Genomic DNA, 27,079 nt, shown 5'->3' with positions numbered 1-27,079 from the left:
GAGGTGACACAGGAAAACCTGGACAGCCGGTAGGCTCTCTCCCCCCAGTCAAAGGTCACTTAGTACAGCATCTCCCCCACTGTTTATGAGGCTGCCCCCTAAATGGGCGACCTGCCACCCATCTGCTGGCTCCACTGCACATGACAGCCACTCCAACGTCTACCTCAGGAACACGAATTCTTGGAAGCAAATTCAGCAGTCCAGAAAAAGCCACTCTCTGGAACTAACAAATCCAGGCTGAGAGCTGACAAAGCCTTTATTTGAAAAGTCACCTCAATTTAATCAGATTAGAGTTAGACTTGGTTTGAACATAGCAAGAAGTTCCAATCTACAACACTAAGGATGAGAATGTAAGAGGGTAAAACATTTGAATATCGGTCTGAAAGTTTCTGAAAAATTCAAACCCAAGTTTTTCCACTGGCTTTAGTAGCTACCTCAGAAACAGTAAGAGATTCTCTCAAACCAGGCAGAACTAGATGGAACCGTAAATCGTTTTGTCATTTACATTTCTAAAAGATCTTTCTTTTTCAAAGGACATCAAAGCTGAATGCCCTTTGTGTGTCTGAGTTCTGTTCAATGACATCAATAAGATGGATGATGGGCAAACAGCATCCAAGTCCATTTGCACTATTATTAGAATAATAACATGTAAAATGATATGAAAAGAAACAGCACTGATTCCAATGACCTTGCAGCCCAATTTAATCAAGGTTTCACTAAACTCAAGCTGTTGAATTTATGAATTAAATTCAATTTCTTTTCCACGATCTGAGCAGGCCTGGGCAGAAAGAAGTGGTTGAGACTGAAGCAGCAGCTTGCCTCCCCTCCAATATTCACGACACTGCCAGGTTCACTGCTGGGCTAAGTCTGGAAGGACAGGCTAGAAAAGAATATCAAAAAAGCCAAGAAGGTTGAAGTGATGGCCAGGTCTCCGACTGCCGTCTGTTTCTGCCGCGTCACAATGGCGAGTAGACTCTACTTTGGAAAAAAATCTATGAAGAACCAAATTACATCAATGCTAAAACTCAACAAAGCCAGTAGCATTCATCTCAACTGCATCTTAGGCAAAGACTTAACGGGGGAAAAAAATACACTAGAAACTATTGTATTGCTTGTTATACGATCAAGCCTCGTTATTCACAGGCTCTATATCTGCGAACTCACCTACTTGCTAAAACTTATTTGTAATCCCCAAATTAATACTCCCAGCACTTCCGTAGGCATTGACCAACGCCAACAGGGCGGCCGTCTGTCTTCTTGTTTCAGCTCTCGTACTGTACAAAAGTGTCCTTCTCATGGGCTATTTAGTGCCACGTTTTTCACATCTTAGTGCCTTTTTTTTTTTTGGCAATTTTACTATTTAAGACGGTCCCCAAGTATGCTGAAGTGCCGTCCAGGGTTCCTAAGCACGAGGAGGCTGTCACGTGCTTTATGACAAAACACATGCCTTAGATGAACTTCCTTCAGGCCTGAGTGGGAGTGCTCTTGGCCTCGGGGTCAATGTTAGTCATTCAACAATATATAACTACTGCAAATAACAAGAATTGACTGTGTACTCAAACTATAGCAAAAATGCTGTAAGTACGTAAAATAGAACTTGGAAGAAAAAAAGCAAAGGCTATTTAGGTGTACTACATCCATTTTTTTCACTTTTTAGCAGATTTAAGAATTTGACAATTTCTGATCATTGGCTTGCACTGTAGAACATAGCCGCCAGTCAGTACTTAACATAGTCCTCTATAATTTGTGATGTCGTATTAGAAATTAGTCGTAATTATTATAATTTACTCCTGAACATAGTGTATAGTTTCACCTTAAATTAAAAAAAGCTTGCACATCTTAACCATCTACAAAATTTCTACAAGATTTCACAGGTGTATTATTCATATTCATTGAGAGTTAAGACTTTAAGACTTCAAATCAATCAAGTCTTACTTATTCTGCAAACTAAGATTAGTATATGCTCATTCTGCAAAGCTGGTCTTTACCTAAACCCATAGGAAATGTGAGGCTGCCACACCAGCTTGGGAGCAATGTAGTTATTCCAGTTTTGGTCACATCGCCATCATCCTCCAAGATCTACTCTTTATAGAAAGCTAAATTTCAAGAACTAGGTTGCTAGAATAAACCAGCAAACCTTCTAAAACTAAGTAAAAGCATTACATCTTTGTAACCATTTGCTTTTGCCTGATTTGTGTACCACTTTGTGAAATCTCAAGTTTTTTAAAAGTAAGCCACAGTTGGATTTTCTTATCACCAAGTCTTAGAAAGCATTCCTCATTTCCCCAAGTTATCCAATAATACTGGACACCAATCTGAAAAGAAGCATTAGGCACCTCAGGTCTTCCCCTGACTCAAAAGTTTCTAGATATTTGCATAAAATCAGTTCACAATTGTGTGTGTTGTTAGAATGACTTTAGTAATATGTGGAACACAAACTATTACTTGTTATTTATGCAATTTCAGTAGTTTTTTGCTTTAAAGTGTGCATTTCTAATTCGTCGGTACTGCATTGGAAAATTCGCTACCCTAAAATGTCTGTCCTGATCATTTTTACGTTTGGGAGTATTATTCATGTTCTTGTATTGAGGTAGGAAAGGGGATGCCCCATGTCCCTCTCAAAGACACCCCAGGGTTTTAATTAAGGATGTGGTGTGGGACAGTTGTGCATAGAGAAAAGCAAAAGGGCCTTTATGTGCGATCCTGACAGGGTTCAGATAGTGAGCCGTTTGTGAGAGATTCTGCCAAGTACTCTAAAAGAGATAACTTAAAAATAACCATGAAACGAAAGTTGCAAGTGTGTATTTCACTTCAAAGAAGACTGTTCATGCCTAGCATGGACTCTTAAAATGTCTCTAGAGAAAGGAGAATGAAGGAAAGAGTAATACTTAATTTGATAATTATTTGTCAAGTGTTCTTCCCTGTTCACACTTGCAAAAGTTAATGAGAGTTTGATCTCTTGATAGGGAGATCAAACCATAGGGAACCTTATCAGTCTCTAAACATAATTCTTCTCTCTCTCCCTTGAGTTGGGCAAAGTGAGGGGACATCTCACGTAGAAAAACGTCAGCTTCCCTCTCTTATATATTTAGTGTGGAAAGATAATGAACTAGGTTTTAATATTTTCTCTTCCCAAAGGCTGCTCTCCATAAATGATCAACAGTCTAGGGGACAGGAGGGCACACACTTCTACACAGTGGGAGTCCCCTGACATTTTTCCAGCAATCAAAGACGTCATCCTCAGAGCCCTGACACCAGAGAAAAAATTGGGGTGAAAGCTATTCCCATCTTTGCTCTTTTTATTAAGACTTTTCAAAGGAGACTTTATTCTAACATGAATTTAGACAAAAAAAGAAAATTAAGAATTTTTCCTCCAGGCAAATAATTCATAAAGGGAGGGGGCAGGGAATTTCAATATGATTTATTTCACAGAGATCATTGAAGAGTGTGTGAAAACAGATCTCTACCGAAATTCCAGGATGGCTGTTAATAGCTACCATGGAAGAAATAAGCAAAAATTTCAAAGACAATTGTTAAATAAATCCATTGCTACTTTAACAGTTATCTCAACTTGGCTGGAATGTGACTAGAACTTGTGGATGTATATTAACTTTGACTGGAATTTGACGGGCAAGCGCCGTATTTTGTACTCTACAATGATGGAGTGGTTTGGTGAAGGCAGGGCTCCCTGGAGTGTGGCTTCGGGAATTCATACTCTTCTCGGTCGGTCACTCACTCGAGGAATTAAAGAATTGAAAGAAACCTCAGACATCCTTTCATCATCTCTGTAACTTGAACGTTTTTTCCAATAGATAAGATGACCAAGGCCAAAAAAATTAAGTGACCGGGGTCACCTATCCCATTAGAAACAGGGACCCGGGGAACCCTATCAATATAACCTGCATTTACAGTGAGCATCAATCAGTGCGTCCCTACCTGGGCAGTGACTTTCCTGGTAGTTCTTTGTTAACCAGTGTTACTGCCTAAACACACTACCATCTGTTACAGGAATGGGAACTTGATCATATGGAAAGAAGGAAATCTAAAGGACCTTCTAATGTCATCGTTAGGCTGAGGGTAGAGGAATGCCAGGTGGCCTCTACGGCCCAGAGCCCCTCCCATCACATTTCTCCTGCCTGTGAGCTTCCGTTTGGTTCTGTCTCTATGTGCTTCTTGTGACCAGCCTAAAATGAAGATGAGTTCTGCATAAATCTGCCCGTGAGCGCTATTTTATCTGGTATAGGGCCAGGTCATGTTTTTGAATGAAACAATTTTTATGTGAAGTGGAGGGAGGGAGTCCCAAAAAATATAATAGAATGAGCTACGCAGAGGGGAAAATTTTGTTAAAAAGCCTGTGATGTGTCCAATTTCATGATCCCTATTCTGTACCTCCTTAGTAAAAAGCAAGTATGAGCTAATGAAATGGTTGCTGTTGGAACCAAAATTAGCACTTACGATCTGGAAGCTCAACCAAGATTCAACATGTTGGTTGGTTATATTGTGAGATTCCCCCAATATCCATAGAGGCTAAACTTCATTCCTAAGGAAGCAATTACCAAGCTCAGTTTAACTGAGTTCCTTACCCAAAATGTGTTAATAATTTTCCTTTCAGAATGATATATATTTTATGTCAATTAAAACAGAAAATAATCTTAAAATTAAATGGTGTTTTAAAAAAGTTTCGATGCCCAATTGGAAAAGAAAGATTCAAAAGTGCTTTGAAAATGGAACCAAAGTACCAATTAGAGAAAGAATTGCAGGCAAATTAAAAATATGCTTTATCCAATGACACTGAACCTCAGTAATTTTCTCTACAATGATTTGGAAACCCTGTAATTCTTGTAGAAATCTGGCAATCTCACCCATTTCCCCTCAGTACAATAAACAGAACTATATGTTGTGGTTTGCAGTTCAAAGAAATGTTGCTTTTAAATGGAAACGTGGGGTGGTGGTGGCACAAGCCATGATTACTCTTAAGTATCATCAAAAGAAAGAAGTCTGAGCTGCACTTCACAATGCAGTGGCTTAATTCATCACTTTTATTTTTCAAGCTTGCTAACTGGCGAGGAAAAGATGAAAATGAATATGCCACGCTTTGTACAATGGAGTGCTTTGGTAGACTGTGTGCACGTGAGATGACTTTATGGTGATGGACGGATGGTTTGTACATATTTTATCTAAACAGCCCACTTGTAACACGGAGAAGAATGACATTAGAACCTGGTTAGTGAGTGTAAGCCACTTAGGACAGTTATCGTGAGTGTCACAGAGACAGAAGAGACAATGTTCAGTGACCAAACTTACTCTTTATGTCAACAACAATCTTAAGTATTGGTCCAGGATAATGGTTCGAATGTGAGATTGACTGGGAAAGATGTTGAAAACGGACTGTTCTCTTTTGGAAAGCAAAGACCAATTAAGGATTCTCCACTGTCAACTCGTTCTCTATGGACACCGATCGAACCAGTGACATGGGGTAGACCTGTGCCCGGAATACCACAATCTGACCCGAATCCTGTTTCCATCCCACTGCCTTCTCCCATGGTGGGGAGACTCTCTCCCATCTTCGCTGGTTTAGGTTTTATTCACAAGCTAACGGTAGATGAGGAGAGAGGGAAGAGCCGAGAGGCCCTCTCTTTCATGGTCCTTTAAAACCACAGGATTGAGCCTTCTTTAGTATTTATTTAGCACAGAGCCCCAATCTTTAGGTGTGGGGAGAAGGTTTGTCACTCTGCTACCCCTAAAAGTGCTCCTTGATAAATACTTGCATCGTTTAGACATATCTTCGAACTTCTCCGGGTCGCTTTTCTTTGGCCGCGGGTTCCACAGAACAAAGACCAAGGGCCTCCTGTTCCAAAGTGATATTTCTCTGAGAGAAAACCAACCCCACTCATTTTGCCTCCAGTATGATAAGCCCTGTGGGTGCTCAGATCTAAATATTAGCCTTCATGTTTCAGCCAAAGTATATTTTCTATATGCTTTCCCGATGAATGTTCGAAGCATTCCTGTTTAAAATGGACAGATCTTGGTAGGAGGTTAGCAAGTCAGTTAACTAGCAGGAAGAAAGTGCAGTGCAGTTTTACAAATTATTTTAAGAGAAATTGCAAATATAACAGGTGGCTGACATATTGCACATGGAGTACTGTTAGTTTGCCTACTTTGATGAAAATCCAGTATAAGAAATCTGACCTTTCTATCCAAATGAACCAGGGAGCAATGATTTGCACAAGAATCCTTCCCTTGTCTACAGCCATGCTACCTTGAACAAGCCTGATCCTGCTGATCTCAAAAGCTAAGCAGGGTTGGGCCTGGTTAGTACTTGGATGGGAGACCACGTAGGAAGACCAGGTGCTGTAGGCGTAAAAAATAAAAAAATAAGGGATTGTAAGCTGACAAGGTCCTTGCAGTCTGTGAGGTCAACCAAGGCTTGCCTCCCCCCTCCCCCCAAAATGAATCCTTCCCCATTTACCAACAGGTTTTTTTGGTTTGTTTTCGTTTGTTCTTTTTAAACAGCATCTCCCTTAGTAACTTACCATTCGCTTAAGTGCACTGATGATTAATTAACTGCTGTAGAAGGCAATTTTAGGGCAGGAAAATATAGTTCAAGGGTGAGCTATCACTGCCAACTGCCAGGTAATCAAAAGCACACCATCTCTTTAATTAAATGTAAGACAATGGGAAACACGATTTAATTGATATAAATTCAACCCATACCCAAATTTCAAGACTATTTACTCCATAACATAGTCAAGCCAAGCAACAGCATGAGCAGAATATCAAGTACCAACAAACGCCAAGATGCCTAGATGAAAACAAAACAGGTTTGCTTCAATTGGTGCATTTTCTCTCTTTACAGCATTATTCCTCATGTTAAGCAGTAACTACGAAAATGATTTGACTCTTTAAAAAAGCCTATTTAGCTATATTGATAGTTTATCACTCTTTAAAGATCAATTCAAGTATTTCCTTGTTTCTGAAGGCATTTCAAGTTCCTTCGCGTGGGGAGAACTCTTTCTTCCTCTTGGTCCCTGTGCCTTACTCATATTTCCCACAGAAGACTTATTCCATCAGTTTTCTATATCTGAGTTTCTGCTGCTGAACTGGAGATTCTTGAGAACACAAAATGGCTTTATTAATCTTTATGTTCCCATCAGCTGCGTGAGTTCCTGGCTCTTAGTGGATGCTTAATGAGAATTTATTTAATTATATTTATGGAGAAAGGAAAAGCATACCATTATAAATAACTCGACCTCACTGTAGTCAAAACTGACAAATTTCTACTCCAACCTTTTCACCTCCAATTATAGCTAGTCACATGATCCTAACAGCATAGTGGCCCACTTTTTTTGATTCCAATCATCCAGTCATAGGGGGAATTGATAAATAGCATAATGTTCAAGAGAAAGAGAAAAGGTGAAGTATTTAGACAACAAATAAAAAATGATCAGTCTTCAGAGAGCCACAGATTTGGAACTGAATATATGGTGGCCTCCGAGGTTATGTATAAAACAAAGCATCTTTTGCCCTTTTCCCTTTGAAATTGTACTGTATTCTCCTTCCTTTCCTTTAAAGATAAATTCTAGGGTTCTTTGATTTCCTCTCTGGCTTTACTTATCCAGACTTCCCCGACTCTTTATCCCACCCACGCGCTATGTCAGTCTCCCTATCAAATACTCCTTTTTTTTTTCATAACGGTCACCACCCTTATAATTATTTAATGTTTTACTCTCCCCTAAGGAGAAAGAAATCTCATCCATACTGCCCACGGTGGTACGTCCATTGCCTAGCACAACGCCCGGAACAAAACAGATACCCAATCTCTATTCAGCGAGTGGAGGGGTAGCGGGTAGAAGCGGAAAGAAAAACTTTCCCATGAAGATAGGAGAGACAGAGATACCTATGGCTGGAGGGCCGCTGCCTCTTCCAACTCTTCCAACTCTTCCAACTCTCAGCTGCTTCAGAAAGACTATTCGCTCCCTCGCTGTCTTGGGATAAAGGCAAGAGCTTAAGAAAGAAAGCCAAGAGGAAGGGCTGAGCACAGGACGGTCCATGCCGAAAAGATTTCATCATCTTTTCTAAAGGACCACACAAATACATAGTGGCATTACCAAGACGGCTGACTTGAACCAAGTGTTGATGGATCTGAAACCATGTGTGAGACCAATTTAAGCATTACTTATGGTCAAGGCTATAGATTTCAAGTATAAATAAATCATAAAGGCCATGGCCGATGTGTGCATTATCTAGACCAACACAATAGTAAGTTCAAATTTAATTAAGAAAACTTCAGTGATAATAAATGCCGAGTCAGATAGCTCTTTCCCTGTTTTTATTTTTTACTTTACAAATCCCCCATATTGTTTTTATAGTACAAGTTCTTATCCTAACTTATTGTCTGAAACCAATCTCTGAAGGAAAAGAAGGAAACATGTTATCATCCACAGTTCACTGATTTACTGGAATGTTCTGTGCAACTTCCTTTGTGTATGGGCTTTCCTTTTCTTCTTTTTTAAACTCTGAAGCTGGTCTTACTAGTTCGACACATTATCACAGACTTCACCTTTCGTCTCCTTACAACAACTGTGTCAACCTGATAAAATCTGAACCTGTCTGCTTTGTTTCGTCTCGCCCACCCCTTTCCCTTTCCCCAATTACCGTTTGGATATGTGTTCGCTAATGGATCCTTTTAAAAGGCCTCTTTTTCCTGTTCCTCTCCATGCCTCAGAAATATAACAAAAATAGGAAAAGGCCGAATTTCACGCAGCCTAACAGTTTTGACCTTTATTATATATGTTCTATCCAGCCCGCTTGCCTCAGAGCAGAGAAAGAAAAATCACCCTGTACTTGTATGTATTTGAGGTGTATGATTGATCGAGTATATCTAGCACTAAATCTATAAATCCCTACAAATCTTAAACACTCCCAAACCTATTGTTTAGTGGACAAAAATAACATTTTCCTAATAAAAACGTTAGAGGTCCCCCACAACATGAAATGTAAACATAACTGCACTCAACTGAGGAAGGCCAGTCAGTAGCAATGCAGACCTTGGAAAGAAACCACTCCTCAAATCTAAAAAAATTAAACGCTTAGTGGTTAGTCTCCTAACACACAAAGGAGACAAACAGCTCGTTTATCTTTGCTTGGTATTGAGAGGTTAAAACGCCTTTCGGTGGTAGAAGTGGCAGAAGGGAAGGCAAATCATGTCCTTCAAGAACCCAGAGTCTCTTCTGTGAGACATTAAAGTTTCGCTCATTTGGTCCTGCAGTGGGCACAAATCCGGCAGAAGATAAGTCAGCAGCACGGTGTGGCCAGCATCTCCCTCAAAAGCTAAGCACAACGAATGACCCGAGCCTTTATTTTCAAGCCCTGTCTTCCTCTCATCCGCCATCTCAAAATGGCCTAGCATTTTGCACATCTTCAATTCTGAGCTACCTTCATACAGACACCTCCGTTGTAGCCACCAATCAACAGGAGTTGCAGTGATTGGTTATTAAGGAAGTACAAATGGAAAATTTATAAGTAGAATTTAATCTTCTATGTGTATTTACATATAGATAGGGAGGGAGGTTGATTGAGTATGCCAGGCTCTGGGTGAAGCCCTGGCGTGCGCACACACACACACTCACATGTCACATATGTCTGGGACAGAGAAGCAGGAAGATGAGAATGGATGACATCAGCACAAGGAGATGACAAGACACAGACAGAACAGCCTTCCCATTGGGCGCACGTCGCATGTCAGTGGACCCTGGCCTCCTCCATCCAGGATACTAAATTTCCCAGCAGTACTTTATAAAGGGATTTTACTTTTTAAGGAAACTTCGAGAGGAACTCCCGTTTTTCCCTAGCGCATTAAATTGGGACTCCCACAAATTTTACGACAGATAATCATCCAGTCTCTAAAAACAGCCAACAACCTACCTACTCAGTTGGTAACATAAGCCAATGTTTTATCATGTTGATTCTCACAACCTGATCCAGCAGCATTTTGCCTTAAAGTCTTTTTCTCCTTGTGTGGCCCACTGTAGACATGTGAAATGAGACCTGAATCCTCTCCAGAGAAATCCTCCGTAAACTTCTAGACAAAAAATACACCGCCATCGGCCTTCTTTTCAATAACATCCCCATTCCTTCCACCTTTCCATTCTTTTACCATGTGTCGCCTTTCCTTCCTCATCCTCTGTGATAACCGACATGGGCCGGAGCACAGAAACGTGGGGCCGACACATTAAAGTGACGCTTTTATGTCGATGTTTTTTCTCCACATTGCACGCAGAGTTGAGGAGGTTCTTTCTCTTGTGAAACTGGATCCTTGTATGTCAAAAACTGGATCCTCAAAGGCCAGACCATGCTGTCTACTGTGTCTTGGCTCAGTTCCTGGAAAGAGCCCAGGTCTCTAAATTTAGACTTTTCCCATGGCTTCGCTCAAGCAGATGTCTTTTCCATGCAATATGTGCGGCGACAGGCCCTGCGACGCTTCTCAGCCATCAGCGGCCCAGAGTTCATCCACAGGGTCCCGGCTAAAGTAACCAAGCTTACGCCACCCCACCCCCAAACGCCATGCAGGAACCCCACCCTGCTCTCTTCAAAGACAGAGTCTCCTCCCCTCTCCCCGACAACCGCTCCTGAGATTGGACCACCAGAGAATTTTCTGTTAAACACTGCCAGGAAGTCCCTCACTAATAACACAGCCTCTCTATCTATACCACGAGGTGACTGGTCCCCTCTCACAAACCATGCCTCCGATCACCCAGACACCACTGTCACAAATGGGAAGAGAAGTGCTAAGTCCCAAAGACAGAATTAGAACTCAAGACCCATGTCTCATTAAAACCAACAGAAAAACCAGAGCTCAGTAGGTCAGCCAAACTGCAGATTAAATATACTTCTGCAGAACTCTCTGGAAGGCAGATGCCAAATTCCATACAACCAGCTTAGAAGGTAAACTCTTAGAGCAACAGTCATTTAGGGAATGACATGAACAATGGCAAAGAGGGACTGACGCGTTGCTGTGGCACTGAGAACCGCCACCCAGAACTGACACTAAACCCTTACTTCATGTGGCTCTGTAACGAGGTCTCTTTTATGAAGAGGCATTTGACCCTCCACCTCCAACACAAGTCTATTTTCACTTCCTTTTTCCTCATGACAGTCCTGCAGACTAAGTAGAGAATGGACATCTCTACTCACAGAACAGGCGAGGCAAATAATATAACATTCCAGTTTATAACGATTTCTGACAAGTCTAGAGAAAAGGTTGCAGTGTAGATAAAGCTGTTAGTGGACTATTTTTATATCTCTAAATTATCTTTTTTACCCTTGTGCCTTTCATTATGTAACAACTGCACGATTCAAACGCTGACTGGCACAAACAAATAAAACGGGGGCTCACAAAGACTTCGCTTTGTTTTTCATGGTGTCTGTCCCAGTCAGAGATTCCCTAACCACTTCTGGAGAGCCTTTCTAAGGAACATGTATGAAAGCAAATGGCCTGAAGCATAACCGCTCATTTTTTGCATGACCTTCCTAAATTCTTCAGAGATCTGACTCTCGTCTTCATTTTCCCAGCAGGCACCACACCCACATGAAATCCAGGTTTACGATTCTACAATAAGAATACTTGATTTAAAGGATGTTTCCTTGTTATTTATGCCCTCACAGTGAGGCCTAAACCTTTGTGTTTTCTTTACAGGGTGAGAAAAACAAACCCAAGAAAGGCCCCTTGGCTTCCTACAGAGGACAGATCTGCAGGACCCAATTTTAAAGCTATAGGAAAATTCCAAATTTAGATCCCTGGCTCTTTTGAGCAACTGAGCCAAAACACAGACAGAATGGTTTGGCCTTTCAGAATCCAGTTTCACAGGAGTCAGAATGTCCACCTTGGCTGGGATGTGAGTGTGTGCGTGTGTGTGTTTGTGTGCGTGCGTGCTGGGGGTTGGGATTATTAGAGGGCAGGGAAGGAAGTGAACGTGTGTTTGCTGTTCCTCTGGCATCCTCTCCTTTCTCCTTCTGGAAGAGAAAGGATGAGGGGTGTGGGGAACACTGAGGAAAAACCTTCTGCATCAGCCTGGGAGTGATATTTCCACAGGCCTTGGAGGTGGGACCCCAGCAATGGGGCGATCACCAGGCCACCTGTGAGTCTGCCACCTTCAAGGGCTCCCAGAGGCAGGAAGTGGGGGAAATGCGTTCAGTTCGAGACTCCAGGACTTTCCAGAAGGGATCCCCACATATGGCCCATTTCAGTGCCAAGTATGTCAACCAAGTTCCTACTGGGGTGATTTCAAGCAATTAATTCCAAGCTTTCGGTGAAGAAAGACAATGGCGAAATCACCACCGCTTAATTTCTAAAAATCTGCGCTCTCATTTTCCTATTAAAAAACATTTACCAACACAGACACATAGACAGATCACTGTATTTTTAAAAATTACCAGCCTGCCCTGCAAATACAGCCCCTTGATTACTGACTTTTTAGCTGGAATCTCTCATCGCAGTTGATCAGGGCGGAAGCAGCTTAACCCCCACCGCCACCCCCATGTGCATCTACTAGAATCACAGAGTGATTCATCTTCAAAGAGCTGCCTCTGAGCCCTAGGCTTTAGGGAGAAACAGCTCACTGGAAAAAGCTATCACTTTGTGATGACACAGAGCTGATAGGCATCTACAGGCTCATTAAAATGTAAGCCCCTGGATGACAGGAATTGCTTCCGAGGCTGTTTGCTGCCTGTGGTGGCTCTAGTATTTGTCCCTTAATGCTTCACTTCAACAGACTACATTCCGAGTCACGGCTTCCATTCTCAGCCTGGACCTTTCACAAATTTTCTTTTTCAGACTCTTCTTTCACTGAGTACAACTGCCAGCCCCAGATTTCCAAAGCCAGAAAGGATTTCAAATATCTTGTCCCATTATATGTATGTGTGTGTGTGTGCGTGTGTGTGTGTGTGTCTACATTTAGGGTTTGGAGAACACAATAAATAATCGTGTACGATATTCTCCCTTTTACCCATAATTACTTTTCTTTCCCCATCCAGAATACGCCCAGCATATAACACTTATCGCTAATAGTACAGCAGTCCCCCAATATTCGCGGGGGATATGTTCCAAGCCACCCAATGGATTCTTGAAACTTTGGATAGTACTGAACTCTCTATATAGTTTTTTCCTATACGCATATACCCAGGATAAAGTTTGATTGAAAAATTAGGCACAGGAAGTGATTAACAACTAATAACAAAATAGAACAATTGTAACAACACACTGTAATAAATTATATAAATGGCTTTGGAGCCTAAGGGTGACTTGAACTGTGTCAAGCACTGTGACACCACAGTCGATCTGATAACTTAGACAGTTATAAAGGGACTAACGGTTGGGGAGCGTCTATAGGTGGATACGCTGGACACGCTGGACACAGGAATGATTCATATCCCAGGCAGGGACAGACTGGGACAGCGAGAGATTTCGTCATGCTACTCAGAAAAGCACAGAATTTCAAACTCATAAACTGCTTATTTACAGAATTTTTCGTTTAATAGTTGTGGCCCACGGTTGATCGCAAGTAATCGAAACAACAGCAAATGGGTGGGTGTGGTCATCACCAGTTTTGAAGAGTGATGCACGAGCCCTGGAAACACACAACCCGGGAGAGACCCCCACTCAGCTTCTCTGCGCTGCCTGGCGTGGTCCACTGACTGAAGGAGGAGCAAGAGAGGAGTGAGAAGGCGGGGCCTGAACCAGGTCGGGGCCCACCAGAATCAGGAACCTGGGACACAGGGGAGACATCGGGGTGCGTGCCCACGCCACCTGGGGCTCCTCGGTTATCTGTCCTTCCTTCAAGAAGGGTCATAAACTATAGAGTGAGGTGAGGGGCTATTCTCAGGAAGCCTGAGTCGTAACCCTGAATAAGTCACCTAAGTTTTCTGGCCACGTTGACCTCATCTGTCATTTGGGGATGGCTGGATATATATATTTCAGCTCCTGTGTCCTCTGACTGCCTCAGTTAGGTTTTGATCTGAGTTAGTTTTGATTCTCAGATTAAGACTAAGACAACTTAACTACGTGGGAACGCAGCTAGACAAGAGTCTTGGGACTGTGCGACGGAATCAAAGTCCAGCTTGATCTGGGTTTGAAGAGAGAGGAAGAAAATGAGAAAAGAGAAGGTCCTGTGTCCTTGCTGGGCCACACTCAGATGTCCAGGGGATCTGTGTGACCAACTCGGGGAAGGTGGTGCCAAGGCCCCCTGCCACCCATGCAGCTGCACCCTTCCTCAAGAATATGCTCTGTGCTGCCTGCCAGGCGCTTCTCTAATAAATGATAGCTTCTCCTTCTTTTCCTCATAGGTAAAAGTTTTAAAACGCTATTAGAAAACCAGGTAGAAACTGAAAGCGCTTCTCCACCACTCTTAAATGCTCTTAAATCCTCTATTCTGGCAGAGAGAGTCCACGTGGAAGTCACGACCTCGTCCTTCCTTATAGTGCCACCGACACTGTGACTGACTGTGGATGTCCTGACCTCACTCCACTCATTCCATCTTTGAAAAAGACTTTTATCTGACCATCTTGGTTATATACATTTCTGTGCACCTAAACCCTTTTGCTGTGCCCAGTCAAAATTTTACAATCCTGGGTCCCTGGGCCTTTCTCCTCTTCTCTGTATCAAGGACGACCACCTGCTTTCTCCTAACTATGACCTTGCACATCTTATTCTGTAGTCATTCTCCACTGACCCGACCTTCCGTACCTTGACCCCCAGCCCTTCTGCTGCCAGCTCGGTATCACCTCAGCCCAGAGACGTCTGAATGAGGCTCACCAGGCCCATTTCCAGGACCGACAGCACCGGCAGTGTGAACCCAAACATCCCAGTGCTCACACGCTCACACACACATACACACACATCCTTATAATGCTCATCGTTTCTATTACATTTAAAACTCAGGCTTTTTAAAAGCACTGTTGGTTCAGCTCCTTCTGGAAAATCCACTTTTTCTCTTCATTCTATCCCTACATCGAACTTGGCAACTGTGATTTATTTCCTAAGATTTCTTATCTTAATTCTGGCCGTGGGGAGTCAGGCACGTGATATGACAGATCAGACACAAAACTCATCAAATGAATTCCCGCGTTAGGACTTTTCGTTTTCGAAGCTTTTCTTTTTTCCTCTATGTGGCTTTCGGCCTCCACGGTCTGAAAATGTTTTTCTCGTGGGAGGAAAGCCGGTCCACTTCTCAAGCACAGAGAAGAGCTGAGGTTTCCCCATTCCAAGCTGTGCTGGCTCCTGAAGCAGATCGGCGTTGTGAGCGGGGAATTAAGTCAGGACTGAACAAGATGGGACACGCCAAACCTCCTCCAGGCTTTGAAAAGGTGACCCAGACAGGTTCAGAAGCAGCCTTGCAGGTTTTAGAAAACTCCTAACCGAAGGGAGAGGCCGGGAAGAGGGAAAAAACAGCTTTTTTTTTTTATTGGTTTCTGAAAAAGTTCTTAACTGGAAGCACTCAGATTTCTAATCTTTGTGGCTTTTGCAAATCAGGAAGCCACAGACTCCTTAATTCAGAGTCCAGCAAGGTAAAATGGATTACACCTTACCTAGAGGCGTTCTGTATAATCAAAGAAAAATGCTTCCTGCCTTTGTACAGAAAATGAAGAGATTTTTCAGAGTTAAAGAAAAGCAATTTAATTATCATTAAACAAGGTTTAACTGCTGTGGGCAATCATCCTCTGCGCGGAAGTATAATTTAACTTAAAAGAAACCACGTGACCCAGCCGCTGCGGCGCCCCGCCCCCCCCTTACTGGACAATAAATGGCTGGGAACAGCTCAGTCCAGGTGAGCTGCCCAGGTCATCAGGAACGCATTCCCCAGAAGAGAGACCCCAGGCAGGGGCGGCAAGCCCGCCCCCCGCGATCATCCCACTTCTGTACCTGGCTCTTGTCTGCTGCTCTGCAGGGCCCCTGACAGCAGAAGCTCAGGAAACCGCCTTCCTTTCTTGGCCGTGCTACAGGAGGACACACAGATGTCTCCATTTCAGATCCATAAGTGGACATCAGCAGTCACCTGCCCAGCCCACAGGACCTTCTCCCTTCATGCCCAGCTTGCCTTCAGCTTTGCCCATCCTTCCCACAAGCTGGACTGACGCACTCCTGCTAGATGGAGATCCAGGGTTTGACTGTGATTCATGATAGAAAATACCGGTTTTTCATTGTTACGCAAATGAAGCTGGGGTGGGGTTAGGTAAATCCGGATGTGGACACCTAAAAGGAAGGCAAGAATGCACCTCTTCTCCATATATCTCACTTGGCCAAATGGGCTCAGCCCACACATCACTCATTAAAAGAAATTCAAGAAGAACAGAGCAGGAAGAAACTATCTAAAGTTCATCAGCATACATCTGGGCAGTTAATATTCACATGCAGTTTCAGATTTAAAAGAGACAGATCTTAACTTAATTCATATCAATATTTATTTGAGTCTCTATCATCATGAGGTAAAGCCCAAATCGCCACCAGTCTCTCAACACCAGTGTTTAGTAAAATTGCTTCGTCTTGAAAGGCAGTGCAGTGATGCTGAGCATGTTTCATCCTGAAACCCACTCTGCTGGAACTTCTAAAGCTGAATAAAAAGGGAGCCATGACATACAAATGCTTGAGAGCCTCCCAAAGGACACGCCCCCATTTTTTGACAGCATGACCTGTGCCACCTACCCCCACCTGACTGGTCTCAGAACAGTCTCCGAAGAAAATACGCCGGTGTGCAAGGGTCGCTCGGGGTCAGAAACCTGGATCTCGAACTCATTCTGATCATCACGAGCTATGAGGCCGACCCAAGCAAGTCATATCAATTCTCTGAGGCTGTTTTCTCAGCTGTCAAAGGAAGGATTTGAAGACGATCTACTGGCCTTTCCAGCATTTCCATAATTTTTCATAATTTTTATAAACAAGCCCAAACTGAACAATGCTCGGTGTCAAAGGTGCTAGTGAGACTTGCACAGTCTACACTGCAGTGTTCAACCAACCTTAGCGGGGTGCAGCCTGAGGGCCAGGCCTGAGCTAGGAGCAGGCGGGAGCTTCTGGGGGGCTCCATGTGGGAGCTGGTAGGTTTGACTATTGATGATATCTTACCTCAAATCGGCAGCCCCCAAACAAATTAAAAAATTAGTTGGATTGAAATATAAATTAACGATTTCTTTTTTGAGTTGAGAGCGGATGAAAAGGCAAAGGTTAGATATATCATAACGTCATTGAAAAAACCCCAATTCAGGGACGATGACACATGTATCTCATTTCAGATACTATTACATCAACTTATACCTTCTATTAGGGTTGAAAGTAAACATTTTAGTAACCTAAAAGTGGACACTCTGCATACATGAGACCCCATGAAAGTGTTGAGAATTGGGGAAGAAAAAACAAACTAGAAAAGATGTATCAGGATTCACCTTTGGGTTAATAACTAGCACAGGATTGTGTTTCCAGACACCAGGCCTGGGGCCTTGGGTGGACAAGTCAAAGAGCCTCAGGATTCTGAAAACTACCTGCGCTGGGGGTCTTCAGTGCCCCATGTGGGGTCCTAGAGTGCCAAAGGGCCCTCTGGGGATAGCCAGAGGGAGGAAGGGAGACCAGCTTAGTAGAAGTCCCCCTGCCGTGCCCAAAAGGAGCTTCTGTGTAAAACTAGTGTTTGAATGAAAGCTAAAAATATTCTATCACTCTTCTCCTTTGTGCTAGGTCACCTGGGTCTTACACAGATAAGCCCCTTCCCGCCTTGGGGTCCCGCACTCACCGTTCCTCTTCCACGCTTCACCTGGATGTGTTCGAGGGAGGAGAGGGGCGCATCCTCATGTAACCCCCTTTATTTCCTGCATGGCACGCATCTCAACCTGAAGTCATCTATACATCACTTTTCTCCTCTGCCTCCACCATTAGATTCTGAGCTCTCCAAGGCAACAGCCTGTCAGTCTTGCCCAGTGCCGTATTTCCAGCACCGAGCACTGGACCCATCCACACTAGAGACTCAATTAGTGTGGTATGAAAGAATGGGTAAATGACTGCTAGTTTGTGCTTTCTGAATTCTATGATCACATGTAGCTGTACCATCACCATCCTCATGCTAATTGAAATTACCTCATCCTCCAACTTAATAATTCAAGAACCACTTTCACGTTCTTAATCCTCAAAACTACACTCTGAGGTTTTGTGAGTTGGTGGAAAGCCACTAGCTCTGGACCTGTTTGCCCTGAGTAATCTTGAACTTGTCAACTCCCCTGGCTTTAAAGTCCTTCTACATAAAGCTAGGACGTTCTCCTTAGCAGCTGTCAGGTCCCTCCCACCTTGAAGTACCTATAAATATTTATCACTATGATTGGCAGACACTAATCCTTTCTCACAACATGTTTTGTGACATATTTCCACTGTACAGTTGATCCCTGAACAAGCTGGGTTTGAACTGTGTGGGTGCACTTACACGTGACTTTTTTCTGTAAATATTTCTACTCTTCTTTACAGTTTCCTTAGGAATTTTTTTCTCTAGCTTACTTTATGATAAGAATACAGTATATAATACATATAACACACGTTATACATGTTCATTGACTATTCTCAGTAAGGTTTCCAGTCAACAGTAGGCTATTAACAGTTGACTTTTGGAGGTCAGAAGTTATACATGAATTTTCAACTGCACGATGGGTTAGTACTCCAAACCCCCACATTGTTCAAAGGTCAAATGTAGCTGCTTCCATGTATTGAGCATCCGCTACATGCCAGGTATGGAGCTGGTACTTCTTACACTCTGTGTTCCCAACTGCAAACCACCTGGCTGCAGAAATGGCAGCTTCCTTGGATCAGGTGACCTGCCCAAGACCACACAAAGAGTAAGTGGTAGAACCAGTTCGTGAAATTGTGTCTGTCCAACAACAAAGGCAGGACAGTCCCCCCACCTACCTCACCACACCACCTCACAGAGGCAAGTCTGCAAAAGAAGGTAGCACTAGGGGTAGCTGCGATTGGAGTCAGGCAGGTGAAGAGAGGCAGGTGCGAGATGGGGAGTGGGGGCCTGTGGTGAACCCGAGAACCCGTATCCCCCATATTAATGAGGCAGCTGCTCTATTACAAGTTTTAACAAAGGAATTTGAACCCAGTATTTCCTGATCATCTGACTTCTCCACTCATAATGTAAAGAATTTGATTTTTATGTTAAAACTGATTCTTCAAAGTTTTGGTGGCTTATCAAAATCTGGAGAAGCCTTTGTGCAGGCCTTTCTGAAAAACCTGGCCTCAAGCCTGGCGGCCCTGAAAAGGGAAAGTATTCTGAAAGTTGCCCTACCTGTCTCTTCAAGCCAGAGAGAACTTTTGCAACCACATGTAAAAAATGCTGGCAATGAAAGTGAGAAGGTGCGTGTTCTTGACAAAGGCATTTTATGAACCGAGGTCTGTAAACCACCAAGTATCCCTCCCCTGGGGTGACTTCGAAAAGTCTGCTCACAGAGTGCAGGTTCCCGCATGGGGGAGTTTGGCCGAGGCACTCAGCTTTCCTCCTCTAAAGCCAGGAAGACTGAGGCTTAATAAACGCATTCCTGACAAGCCAGCTCCAGACTTGACTTCAGAGGGACCGCAAACAAGTAGCAAAACCAACTGCTGTTCCAACTTTTTCAGCTTCTTCAGGTCTACCCTTTGGGGTGACCGCGAAATGGCAAAAACAGTAAGCGTTGTAAAAGAGAGTGTGAGGCTACAGACACAAGAAGTAAATCATTCCCTGAAGGACTAAATGGCTTGGAAACCCACTTTCATAAAATGAACAAGTTTTCATAGCAAACGCCTTATGGATCCCACGAAAATGCCCAGGCTCGTGTCGGCACTGCTGGGTTCAAATCACTCCATGGCCCAAAGAATCGAGTCTGTAGATGCTTCTGAGCCTTGGTCTTCCTGTTTATACGGATCCATTTATAGGATTTTTTTAGAGGATTGTATGAGAAAATTTGTATGAAAGTTTCCGGCATATAGTAAGTAAGTAGTAATACTTGTGGGCATTCTAGGACTTATTGGCAGTGGCTTGAATGCACACAGGGAAATTTATTGTATTGCATTGGCATGCATTAAAGCATTTGAGAGTTGGATTTAAATGTCTTAAAAGCCAGTGGTACTTAATATTAGGAGGAAACATAACTAACTGTATTTACTCCACGATATGGGAAGCTTGGTGCACTCTTCCAAAGATATAGAAAAAGTTCAATTAGGCTTAAACCGGACCTGCCACCACTGTGAGACCTATGGTAATTAGGTCTCTTTAATGGAATTGCATACATTATGGCCTTCCTTGTTTTTCACATCACGGTCACCATTCTACCCTTTTTTCTCTAAGCATAGTTATTCCTCATTATTTTTTAGGTTTACCAACCAATGTCAGGCGTATGTTTATATGCAAAATATCACATTCAGAGCCATTTATTTTATATTTGTTCCCTTTTGCAAATATTTGCAATTAGCTACAGAACTGAGATATTTTATGAAGTAGAAAAACAATGTATCTGAGAAAAATGTGACATTTCGAAAGTAGCTTTCAAGAAGGAGAAAGAAAAATCTAATAACAGTGAAGACATGTGCTGATTTGTACAAAAAGGACATCTATATCGAATCTACTATACCTGTGGTTTTAATGCATTCCATGCATCTAAATTTAAGACAAGTTGGGGTTTAAAGTAATGTCTGAAGCTTTCCTCAGTGATTCTGGAGTATAAAAAGTATTGTTTCTTTTTCTTTCAAAAGGCATCCTATGATTCTATTCTTGTCTTGTGAAAGCTTTTCAAATCAAAATATTCTGTATATTAAAAGTTTTTTTTTTAATTTAGGACACTGAACCATAATTATGTAGTTATAGACTTAACATGAAGGCCTAAGAACACTTTATGCAGAACTGATCCCCAGGAACTTGGCAAGGGGTGAGACGTAGTTATAAACTTGAAGTGAAATGTTTTATACAATGAGTGAGGAGATGGCCTGACTTGGGAAAGTGAATTTACTGCTTTTGTTGAAAACTTCAGGCAGCTTAAACAGAGTTTAATCCAAGCACACCAGATGTCAGAGCCCAAAACAGCATTTATTTAGAAGAGTGGAATCCTGACTGGAATAAACGCTTTTAAGGAAGATCCTGGGACTGAGCATCCAGTGGCTGGGGCTGAGACTACTCACATCATCAGAAGTAACGCTCCTGTAAGGAAGGAAAAAAAGAGGATCCCTTCCTTTTTCAAGTGATAACTACATCGAAGCACAAATATTCTCCTGTGTTGGTATGTGAGATGGAGAAAGTCACATTCCCAGCCTACCTGGAAGAACACAAGTTACGTTCTAAGACAACTGTTTTTGTTGTAAAATAGTTTCTAAAATGTACAGTATTATACGCATATGATAAAAAATATAAACAGTACAGAGGTCCAGAAGTTAACAATAAAAGCTTCTCTCCTCACGAGCCCACTAGTCCTCTCTGATTTATTAGACATGATTCTAGGACTTTTTAATATATAGATTAGTACACAGATTACGCTATCTATGCTGCTCTGTAAATTGTATTATTTATTTAATATAACTTGGCCTTGTGTTCGTACCTGCACATAGGGTGTGTTTCATACAGTGCCATGACTGCCGTGAACTATAATCCCAGAATGTGCTGTAACATACTCTCAAACAGTCATGGTGACAGAATAAATTGGTTAAGACTTTTTGAGAGAAATTGGTCAATACCTCTCAACACTAGTAATCCTAGTAAACTAGTAATAATAAGCTAGTAATCTGACATCTAGGAATTTGTCCTTCAGATGCGCTGACACATGTACTGATTTGCAGGAGGTCATCAGAGTACTGCTCAGAATGGAGAGGAAAAAGAAGCGATCGAAACACCAATTAAGAGGGGTCAAGTTAATATATTAGGGGATCACTGCTGTAATTGCTCTGAAGGGAGACGTTTCAAGTCAGAGTCTGTGCCATTCTCACCAGCACAAACACAGACACGTAGACACACACACAGGCACATGTGCACACGCACTCCACAAAGAGGAAACTGAAAACTATCCTTTATGAGAAAATTCTCTGGAGTCGCTTTCCCCTGCAATCTTAAAACTTCGCCTGGGAAAGAATCCAAATAAAGTGACGGTGAACGGTGAAGAGAGCCCATGCGACTTTTCCTTGAGCAAAATTCAAACTGATGATTTTTTCAAAAATTGTCCCTCTGGAAGAACAGGCTGAATGATGGTGGCGGCACATTGACCTTACTAATGACACTATGATCAAGTGAGTTGACATCCACGTGACATTCTGAGAGGTGTTTACAAACATTCTTAGTGACAAAGACTGATAATGTCCATTCCCGTCTCTGTTTTCTCGGGCATTCCAAAACACGTGTGAGGCAGAGGCTCGCTCTGCTTCTGCATGGCAAGTAGTAAGGCCAAAGAAAGCCCTATCCGAACGGTTTACAGTGCCACCGGGCAGACGACTAACATCTGGGAGGGGGTCTTTGCTCCCTCCTTCTTGTGCCATCGGGCAGGGAGGGCCCACAGCTCTGAGGACAGCCCCACCATCAGGCTTGTGGGGGCCAATGCGATCACCCGCATTTACTAACTTAGTAAAACCATGTTCGGGAGACACCATTATCACATCTGTTGCTTAATTATGAGCAAAGGGACAGGAGTGAAAGGGAAGGATACAGAGAAATGGCACATGGGTGAGAAATGGAACCACCACACAGGATAGATACTAGGGCTGTGAGAGGCCACAAAAGCTATTGCCTGCCTTTCCTGGGGACTGACTGTACTCATGGCCCCACATAAAATCTGCTGTACACATGGCTTTCTGTCAGATCATGACAGAATTTCTCCAAATGTGTATATTTTACATTTGCACTTGTCATTCATACAAATAAATAGATCAAAATTATTTCCACTGCCTTAAGTCTGTTGTATGATGCAAAAGCAAGACACCCGCTGGCATTAGGATACAGCTCACCCCGGTCTCCATCCTGGTCCCTAACTAAGGTTGCCCTGCATTCCACTCTTTCCGCCACAGCCTCCAGTTGCCCCGATATCACAGCTGTCATCGTGAACCCAGGAGAACCAGTCATTTTGGTTTTATAGAGGGCTAGCAGATTCAGTAAGCTCAGAATCCTGCCTCCCTTGATATTACTCCGCCAGGAAAAACAAAAATCCCTCTCCCTATATTTTCTTTTATCACTAGTGACAAGTTAAACGCAAAAGCTGGGAAGTTGACAAGAAGATCATTGATATTGGAAAAACTTCTCAAGAAATCCCACCTTGAAGTACAACATGGTCAACATTCATAGGTAGAGCTGAGTTGTGGGTGGTATATCATGATTCACAGTAAAAACAGGTCCCCAACACAGGTCACCTGAGGAATTTTCGCTTCGACTAAGTTACATTTTTAACTGCTTAAAAAAAGGCTGAGGAAAGAAAGGCGCTGGGCAAGCTCAACTGCTGGAGGAGGAAAGCCCGTCCTCTCCCCACCTGCTCTTCCCTTCAGAGGCCACACGTCTGAGGAGAACAATGTTGTCTGGAACGACACCATTTGTCACGATGACTTTTTTTTTTTTTGGAAATAGATTTTTGCAAACTACTCCCCATCAGCTTCAAAACAGGAGTGTTTCCGATCCAGATAAATTGATAAATAGCAATAAGGCCCTGAGCTGTAAAAAGCTTCTAGAAACCACTTCTTTCCCACTCGGAAGAACTCTACGCACAGCTTGTCCAGGAGGAAGTGATAATTCCAGTTCCTCAACTGAAAGATTTCAGTGCCTTTCTTCCTGAAGAAACCATTCCCATGGAAATTCCCAAAAGTTTTTAACAGGGAAAAATGTAATATTTACAGATCATGAATTCCGTTACTAAGAGGCTTTTTAAATTTGGATGCTACATTTTGTTTGAAACAGGAAGAGACCCACACATATTCTTCAATGGAAAACCTTTGCTACTAGGAAGTAATGGAGGCAAGATTCGAACCCGGACACACTTGCCCTTGAATCACTGCGCCTAGAGCATCTAACCCAATAGACCTTCACTAAACCCTGCTAGGCGCCAAGCCAGCTTCTAGATGCAATCACTGCTTATTAATCAGCAGATAATCTCTGAATCATATGACAATTAAAGGTAATAAAAAGCTTTAATGCATTTCTAAAACAGGGTCTGTGGGTACCGAAAAAAACGTATAAGAATATTATTCATTAGTAAGTCTGAACCTATTCGGAATTTTGCATCCTATGGCTATTTGATCTCATGACTTCTTTTCTACTTTAAACTTGCTGCTTTGTAATTCATATTTGAAACTGAAATTTTGAATGGAATAAACATTTGCCTTCAGACTCATAGATCTTACCCTTGAGATAGCCAGAGCTTGTCCCAGTGACCCAAACCAGGGTCGAGAACTATGATTCCCACCGCAGCCTGATGCCATTTATATCATCACATTCGATTAATTTATACAGAATGAGTTTGGCCTCAGCAGCTCAGAATTCAGAACGCCTTTAGAATCCTAGTCAGCGAGGCTCCCCAATACTCCTGCTAAGAGCCTTCTTCCTGGAGTGTGGAATCTGAACAATTCTGAACAGTCTGATGTGGAAAACTTGCACAAATTGAAAAAGTCGTTAGGAAAATCTTGGAACTAATAAAGTATTTTTCTCTGGCTAGAAACACTGCTGCTAAAAATAACACAATGAAAAACATATTTGTCTCATATACAACGGACGTAGAATATAATTATGGGCTGTTTAGGTCTGGGCTGTAGACAAGGAGGGAGGTGCCAAAGTCTGGGATACAAAAGGAGAGAAGGCAGTATGTCCGACGGTTTCCTGGGGCGGTTCCCACGGCCCTGGGCGACCGGTTTCCTGCTCAGGATACCTGTCCTGCAAAACCCTCCTCTTCTCGCAGGACCAAGAAACAGCAGAGGCAGATGAGAGTTAAAACTGTAAGTCTGGCAAAGTAACTTGAGCTCCTATCAATAGGCGCCAGCAAAAAGAAAATTAATCCTACTTCTGTAGCTTATCTAGAAAAAAGTGTCACAGACGTAATTAATGTAAAACCACGAATACTCTAGCTCCTTTGACATGCTTAACATTTTTGTATTTTAATTAATTTATAGAAATAATTGTTGCTGCTGGGAGTTATTTCAATAACACACTGATTTTTTTCAAGACCCCTAAAATGAGGGGAAAAATAATAGCAGGAAATATAGAAGGACAGTGTATAGTGTTGTGTATTTCAGTATCTCTTTGAACCACTGTTTCTCTACCTGTAAAGGGGGAATAAAAAAATTCTGCTAATATTACTAGGCTGTTGCGATAACATAAAGGATGCGAAAACATGTTATGAACAGCCCAGTGCCACATGACTAGCAAATTTAAAAAATCGCTAACTCGTAAAACATGAATGTTGAGATCTGTGCTACAAAGATTTTGTCATTTAATTTTCACAATGCTCTATTATCTCCGCTATCTGATGGAGGAGAAAACCAAGGCTTAAGGACATTCATTTACTTTCCCAAAGTTATACAGGTAGCAAGTAGGTAAGTGGTGAAGCCGTGACTCAAAACCCCAGCGTTCTGATGTTAGGGGCAGGTAGCTCTTTGTCACTCAACTGTTCTGCAATCGCCATGGTAACACAAAAATCTGAGTATCAGTTCGGCGCTAAATCCACATTATCCGACTGCAGATTTCAGGAGGTTCGCATTCTCACACATTAAACAGCTTTAAAAATATATTAATGCCTGCCCGTTTGCTCCTAGACAGTTTTGGTTTCAAAAGCCCAAATTCCTATTTATAGGTATCTTTAAATTATTCTTAACTCTGTGCTTTAAACTTACGTAGCGCATATGAAAGAAGCAAATATGCTTTTCATCTTTTTAAGTTTGGCGAGCCTAACTACTCACATCACAGCCTGATGTCCCCAAACTAACCCCTTTAAGTCAACTTTGCAGGTCTACAGCTACCTTTAGTGATTTTTATCACATCCATATCTCCGGCAAGACTGTTTACTCAGTCTCGCTAGTAACTGATGCAAACAGAAAACCATATCATCAAAGCGAGGTTCCCTTTCTAAGGCCTGGTTTAAAAACTACCTTTATCAACCACTGCTCCCATCCTAGAAGCCTTTATCGGCCTTCTTAGAATTTACAAGTTCTGCTTCCCTAAAGTCCACAAACTCTCATATCTCAAATGGGATATTTTTCTAGTCTTGTAAAATGCCTGAGAAAAGTATACAGACACAGACACCAAGAAAGTGCAATGGCCATAAACTTGACTGTCTTGGTAATATTCCGTGGGTTTTATTTTTGGCATTTTCGAACTTGAAAACACAGAAATACATGTAGTCTCAATTCGGGTCTGTTCTAAGAGTTTAAAAAAACAACAATAACATCTGGGAATAATCCACAAATGCATATAGTATCTCCAGTCTCAGACTGTCCTTTTAACCCTTACCTACGGCATTTTATAGCATTAAAAACAGGGCATAATCAGCAGAATACATAATGTGCCACTTGTTTTTCAGTTCTATTGAAAAAATCTCATTTCATTCAATAAAAAAGCCCTGACGAAAACAGCCCTGTAGCACGAACATTCTGTGTGCAAAAGCTGTGCTTATTGATTCAGTTCTTCCTGCCAAGAGAACAATGCAGAAAAACAAACCTCAGTGTTCCAAATAATTTTTGGCAATAACTTGGAAGAAAAAAAACGCATATTTACCTGTACTCAGAGCTCCACAGGTGAGGCAGAAGTTAAACTAGAAAATCAAATTCCTCTTCTGCAAGTTTTCGTCTCTAATGAACTCCAGGGTCATCCGTCCAGGCTGTCAGGTAAATTGCCCCCTCCATGTCTCTCTCCCGTTTTCTTTTGCCGTTTTTTTCCCAGTGAAACTCTTTGTCATTTGCATAAAACCTACTCCTAGCCTATAGGACTTTCTGAGTAACTACTTGTTAAATTGGCTGTCTTGACATGCTCTTTTAAGCATGACATCATAAATCTCCATGGAAACCCTAACCCCACCTGTCTACTTGCCAACATTACCTGTCAGGCGAAGACTTAAACAATCGTCTGAAATTGTT

The 27,079-nt window shown here is 42.3% G+C and overlaps 1 protein-coding gene and 1 pseudogene across 1 annotated transcript in view; one reads left to right on the top strand and one right to left on the bottom strand.

The window, feature by feature from the left end:
- KIAA1217 (KIAA1217 ortholog) overlaps positions 1-27,079 on the bottom strand; it is a 267,905-nt gene that overhangs the window by 218,307 nt on the left and 22,519 nt on the right.
- On the top strand, positions 6,243-6,360 carry LOC120614797 (uncharacterized; annotated as a pseudogene).

Source organism: Pteropus medius, unplaced genomic scaffold (genome assembly GCF_902729225.1).
Source record: "Pteropus medius unplaced genomic scaffold, Ma_sr-lr_union100, whole genome shotgun sequence".
Taxonomy (NCBI): Eukaryota; Metazoa; Chordata; class Mammalia; order Chiroptera; family Pteropodidae; genus Pteropus; species Pteropus medius.
This window is presented reverse-complemented; position numbering and strand designations above follow the sequence as displayed.